General features: G+C 30.6%; 1 long non-coding RNA gene across 1 annotated transcript; it reads right to left on the bottom strand.

Annotated features, from left to right (window-relative positions):
• Window positions 1-296: 296 nt before the first annotated feature.
• Window positions 297-6,063, bottom strand: LOC124358596. The gene is made up of 3 exons (XR_006922043.1): window positions 5,813-6,063; window positions 1,492-1,665; window positions 297-614 (listed from the first exon to the last, which is right to left on the bottom strand). It is a non-coding gene; the product is annotated as an uncharacterized LOC124358596 (long non-coding RNA).
• Between the last annotated feature and the right edge of the window lie 916 nt (window positions 6,064-6,979).

The raw sequence follows: 6,979 nt of genomic DNA, 5'->3' as shown, positions 1-6,979 counted from the left end.
GAGGCATTATATAATAATAATTATCTCAATTGTCAGAACCCTAAGTGAAATATGTGATCTTGCTCACATTTACAATCCCATTCCTCTCTTTGGATATTTCTGCCAAATGCCCTTCAAAACGTTGAGGCCTTTTTAATTTTCGCTATCTCATTTGTTAAGACCAAAAACACAATATGTTGTTTGGTCACATATAAAAGTTTTATAAATTTTTTGGGCCTTATTATTGTTTAAATTAAATAATAAATTTGTAACAGATGTAACATTTATTAAAACTAAAACACTGCCTTCTTTATTGATTTTGATTAATTATTTAAAGAAAAATTTTATTTTCTTACTTCTCTATACTAAAAATTTAATATGTAATACTGCTTAAATCTACATTCAATTGATGTTAATGAATAGAGGTAGGTGGACAGTTTACAGCAGAGCGTTTATAATCCGAAACAATTGGTGCAAAGGCTGGTGCAAAGGAGTGTTCATATAATCAATTTAAATGGGAGAAAGAAAAAGTTAAACATGTTTGTTTGCTTCAGTGTTAACAGCCGTTTCTTTGCCTCGTGCACAGCTATGCTGCATGCGTTCCTGCTGGCCCATACACTCCATACCCAGTTCACCTGTAACAAATATCAATCTTGGTGTAATAGAGTATTTATTCAGAAAATTAGCTACTAGTGGCTTTTTCTATTTTACTAAAATAGACTCTAGCTGATGATATCAAAGTTAGTACATAATAAATTGATTCAATTGCCTTTGTGTATTTTTTTTATATGACCAGCTCTTGATATCAACCCATCTTCTTAAATTAAGTGGATTCAGTAATGTTCTCAAAACAGCCTAAATAAAAAATACTGCAGGAAACTTTAACCCTATGGCTATTCACCATTTTATACATTTTGCCATAAAACTGTTCAACATTTCAGCATGGCGTTTTAGCCAAATATAAATAAAAAAACCACAAAATTTTATTTGTATTGACAATTCCACTCTCTACAAATAGGTATATACATATGCTAAAGCATGAAAAATAAGCATTACATCAAATTTATTGCACAACGATGTTGGCATGAAACAGTATTCCACAAAAACAGGAATGATGATAAATCTTTTTGAAAAAGCCAATAGGTTAATATTCCTAATACAAACCAGTTTGTCATCAGATAGTTTTAAAATAAGTTAGACTTCTAGACCGATGTACACATACTGGGTAGAAAACCCTTGCAGATGCAGGAAACAAATATAACATGACCCTTTGAAACATTATTCTATTGCTTATGAAATTGTTATTAAGCTGTGGCTGACAACCTCTTAGTACAGAAAAAAGCTTAGTTTTAAATAGCTTTTTCCTTTTGTTATTTAATATTAAATATGAATTTCAATACCAATATGACAAGTTTACATGTTTGAATTATACTGTGTTATTCCATTAATTTTATAATTATAAATAGATTTTTCATTCAATCTTTTTACAATGTAAGCATAAAATAAGAGTACCATTAAGAAATACTCAGGGAATAAATGAAGGATGAATAGCTGACACAGCAAGTAGAATAGCTGCTAGCTTCCAGGTCATTGATTGAAGATCTCTGAAGATCTCAATCACATGGAGGAGTAAAAGATGAGCAGTTTCAGGAAGTAAGGAACAGAAGGCAGCATCCTGGCAAGATCCTGAAAAAAGAATTTATATACATTTTGCCAATATTCTTGCCACTTTTACACACTGTTCTCTAATTTAAATAATCGAATTAATGTTAACAACATGCAAGAGGTTAATTTCCACTGACATGAAACTGGCCATAGATTCCCTCCATAAAAAGAACGAGTACCAGGAACTAGTTCCTAACTGAATCCTAACCTAGTTCATCAACTCAAACCATACAAAATATATATTTCATTAATAACGTGAAGATACATACTACAAATAAAGATTTTAAATGAACAAACACTACTCTAATGATAATAATCTCCATTTATAGCGGCCATTTTCAGTACTATAATCATTTAACAAGGCAAGTTCTGAGAAACCCTACAAATGGTCCAGTACCTAAAAAACGTACGAGCCAAATTTAATAAAACCTTCTATACACATTTACTACATGGTCTACTATACTAAAATACAAGCCTCATACTTAGGCGGCGCCTATTTTCGGAACAACAATTTTACAGGCCAAGTGCTGACAAAAACCATCTTATAGATAGCAGTACTTCAAAAACGTACGAGCCAAATTTAATAAAACTTTCTATACATATTCACTACATGGTCTACCATACTAATATATAAGCCTCATTCTTAGGCCGCGCCTATTTTCGGAGCCACATCGATTTTACAGGCCAAGAACTGACAAAAACCAATCTATGGATGGCCGTAACTCAAAAACTTAAGAGCCAATTTTTACGTTCTAGGAATGAGTCTTATATTTTAGTATAAAAGACTATGTTATGAATGTATGTAGAAAGTTTTATCAATATTGGGTCATATGTGTTTTTGAGGTACGGCCGTGTATGTTTTTCTAGAACACGTAAGAACATGTAACACGTAAAATCGATAATATCTCCGAAAATAGGCGCAGCGAATGAGGCATTTGTTAGAGTACAGTAGACCAAGTACTGAATGTATTTAGAAAGTTTTATAAAAATTAGCTCGTACGTTTTTGAGATACGGCTATCTATAAATTTTGTTTTTCAGTGTTTGATACGTAACATCTTCTCCGGAAATAGTCGAGGCCTAAGAATAAGGGTAGTAATATAATACAGTATACCATGTATTCAACGTAATGTATTAAGTACGGTATATTCTTTAGATTTTTTTGTATTTGTACGTTTTGTTTTTAAATTATAAAATTTTTTAGTTTTATTAATTGAACTGGTTCAGGAATAAAGTTGATTGTAGTTCAGGAACTAGGTCAGGAGTAGTTTTAAGAACCAGATTAGGATTCGTGTCAGAGGATTAGTTCTTTTTATGGATGGAATCTATGGGCAGTTTCACACTGCTAAATTTCCGCATTTGTCGAAATCAAAGAGTATTATTATTTTTAAAAACATAAGTAACTTGGGAACTCGTATTCTATGTTCTCATATATTTCTTCGTGTGACCTAATTAAAACGTTATTGTTTCCTTCACCCAATTCGTCAAAATGTCCTGATGCAAATATATAAAATTAGAGATACAATCACTCAATCACAATACATTCACACATTATGCACATTGTCCTTTTAATTTTATAGTACAATCTTCTTTATTTATGCGCTTAAAAATTACGTTCAGGAGTTAGCTCACGTGCGACATCCCGCGTAGTCTCTAAATTTCCAACAAATTCAACAGTATTTAATTGCTTTAATTGACACATTGTTATTTGCAGATAATTAAAAGTAGTTTGTTCTGAGACACAGTGGGTCAAACAAATCACAAAGACTTTTTTAGAAGATTTCCTTTCGAAGAAAAATAAAAAAACATATAACAAGAATTATATTTCGATATAAAGAAAAGTCCTGTGAAGAATTTACAGCACTCCTATATAATATTGTACCGTACTTCATAATCACTGGTATAGCAAAAAATAAATTCAAAGTCTTATTTATTTCATATTTAAAAAATACAAAATATTTATCTCCTATAAATGAGTACAATGAGTCTGTATCGTTTCGTTCCCACGAGAATCTGCAATTACGCGAGTCGCCGGAAGTTCACTATCAAACGGAATTTCCGGTCCATGAGGGGTTTTAGAAGTGAACGTCCGAGCACGCTGTATTAAAAAGAAAACACATTTAAATCGCCTATGATATCGATCTTTCCTCATAAGTATTAAAGTATGGTTAATATTTTATGAAATTTTGGGCTTATTTAGTATGTTTTACTAAATTTTTAACAAATGCAATATGAGTCAAATAATTCCTTCAACTCTTAAGTTTACAGGGTTTAGGTTGAACAAATTCTCAGATTGAAAGTGTGTAATCCAACAATAAATTCTAGACACTTTAGGATGATGTATCAAAATATTTATACATAGGCTAGTAAATGAATACTGGACCTAAGAAATATTTTTTTAAGGTAGTTATTGGATCTTTAAATCAAATATTGTTTGTTAATAATGTACATCTTGGGCTATGCTTATGTTAAAATGTATAGCCAAACTCCTAGTAGACTATCCTCCATTGGATGTGAAGACTACCTTAAAAACTATTTCTTTACTTCAGGGCAACGTGACAAAAAATGATTATGACAAAACATGATATAAAATTCATCTAGTTGGAAGTATGTAGATTTTGTGACAAATGAAATACGTATTAATAATAATTGCATATGAGATCTATGTGATAACATCCTGAAAATCATTCACAAGATAATTTTTAAAAACTTATCTTTATATTCAAATAATAGTGTATCAGATTACACAATATTTTGATGTTATTTTAAAATACTAAATATTTTATAGAGTATCAATATGTTAATACGTTCTACACAAAACTGTACCGTTACAGAATTGTTCTATTTGCAGCTAATCTTCAATTTATAAATTTAAAAAAATTACTTTTGATTTACGTTGTATATGTTTTTCTTTGCATTAACAAAAGTTGTTTTAATAACTCCGTAAAGAAATAAATTGGTAAACCTTTTACCACTAACAGTAAAAACCTTATTATTTTGATACCCTTACTTAAAAATTTATGTTTTCAATATAAAAAATTTCTCATTCCCTGTTCATAATTTTTAATGTTGATTTACTAATAGGTTTAGACCACTGAATATGCTTAATATGTACAAGACAACATATTGGGAGATTGGTCAAGAAAAGACTGACCCCAAGGTGTTAAGTTTAAATTCAGTTTTATATACCTGAAAGAAGGTGGTAAAATTAAATTCTTGAAATGTGGTGATAAACGTTTTGAAACATATTACACTGTGAAATGTCTGAAATCCTATTACCTTTTCAAATCAATTAAACAAGTTTAAGACTTACTGAAAAATAGGCCTATTTGCAGGGAATTTTATAAATAATACATTTTTGTAGCATGTCCAAAATTTCCAATTAAACATGAACCAATAAAAAGTGTCTAATCTTATTTATTAATTTCATTGGTTTTGATTGTTTTGTATTATTACAGAGAATAGGTATTTTAATTTGTAGATTGCGATGACTTATAACTTACATTTTTATAAAGGTTTGGAAAATGTGAAGTATATATTTTTTAATGTTACAAGGAAAAGAAACTGTTGTATAATGCAATTTTCCTAAGAAGTATCTATTAGACGTTTAAAGTAATACTTAATATTAATAAAACAATACTTTTCCAGTCAGGTTTATTTTTTGGATGAGGCCCTTCAAAACCAAAGGTTTAACAAAATATTAAACTGTTATCATAAATAGTTGTTTAAACTGGCTGAAATATTTCCAACATGCTTGTATCTGCATAGTTACACCATACGATATTTTAATATTAATTGTAATAAAAATAATGTAATTATTTATTTGTGCCTGTTATGAAACCTTTGGTTCTGAAAGGCCTGGTCCCAAAAACAAACCTTATTGGAAATGTATTTTTTTTGTTAAATTTAGTACTATTTTTAATTTTCTCCGCTATCTGCTCCAAAGGTCTTGACACAATTTTATAATTATTAGTCCTATTACTTACTTAAAATATTAAATAACAGAAAGAGTAAGTCAGACCACATGTTAAAATTTCTTGTTAATATACCGGAATTTGTTTACAAATCTGTTAAGTATTTATAAATTGAGCTAGTACTAAGTTATATGGGGCTTAAGATAAATTACTATACATTTATCTTACTACACTAAGATAAAAATCAATAATTTACTTATCTTGAGATGATCGGACAACGCTGCTAGTACAAAGAAGCCTTGAATCTCGTGACTCCACTGTGAAATTTAGTTGAATGTTTTCCATGGCGTCGGGTAAAGGTCGCCAGACCACTGGCAGGTTGAAGTCGACAGCGATTGACCAAAACAAGCCTCACCCAACCTCTTTCAACGAGTGGGGGTGTGGTTTGTAACCGCACTAATAACTGCAACCCAACAATCACAACACAATCGCGCTCGGACTCTTTAACCCACAGAGTACTGACTGGTGACTGCTCACCAAAACTACCCGCCAGTTGCCACTGACAGCGCATGCGCATGATCTACGGATCTACCTACATTCCTCTCTCAGTACCTCTGACTCCGAGATAATTATGATCGTTTCTTGTCTCTCCAAACAATCTGTGGGATTAAATGAAACTCATTGTTAATTATTCGTAGTGCATTTTCCTTCTATCAAGAATGGCTATTTTGCTTACCTTCTATACTATATTCCATGTTTGATAAGAATTCTAAGTAAAGCACTCCATTTTTCGTAAACAATTATGTATTACTTTTGTAAAAATCTTAAATTACATTTTGTACTTCTATTAGCTTAATATGACTACAAAGTATGTATTTAAGTATGATTATTGCCTGTGGTAAAACACTATTGTGTGTGGTTATTGTCATATGAAATTTGATTCATCGCATGTCTTGACTACACAAATTGTATATTCACAGCCCCCTATTTCACAGCATTTAAAATAACCCCACCGTCATAGTCTTAATTAATTATGTCTTGATATCAACAAAGGTAATTTAAGAATAATCAGGCTTTCTCTGTAATCTCATTCCATCTGCTTTATTCACAACATAACATGTATTAATTAACAAATTATAGACAAATAAAATATAAACTTCAAGCTAATTAATTACAAAGCACATCATTTCGTTACTTTGGTTGTCCAATTCTGGGGCTTTATACACAAAGTGTGACAGACACACGTTACAGCGATCGGTAATTAAGTATCGTAAGAATTAAAGAACGTCAAAAATATTGAACGACGAAAATAAAACTATTTTGTTTGTTGGTGAATTTAGTGTAATCCTAATATTTATAAAAAGACTCCAATACCATATTGGACATTCATTTTGGTACAGTTTTATACAAACTATTACAAACA

The sequence above is a fragment of the Homalodisca vitripennis genome, chromosome 3, assembly GCF_021130785.1.
Source record: "Homalodisca vitripennis isolate AUS2020 chromosome 3, UT_GWSS_2.1, whole genome shotgun sequence".
NCBI lineage: Eukaryota > Metazoa > Arthropoda > Insecta > Hemiptera > Cicadellidae > Homalodisca > Homalodisca vitripennis.
This window is presented reverse-complemented; position numbering and strand designations above follow the sequence as displayed.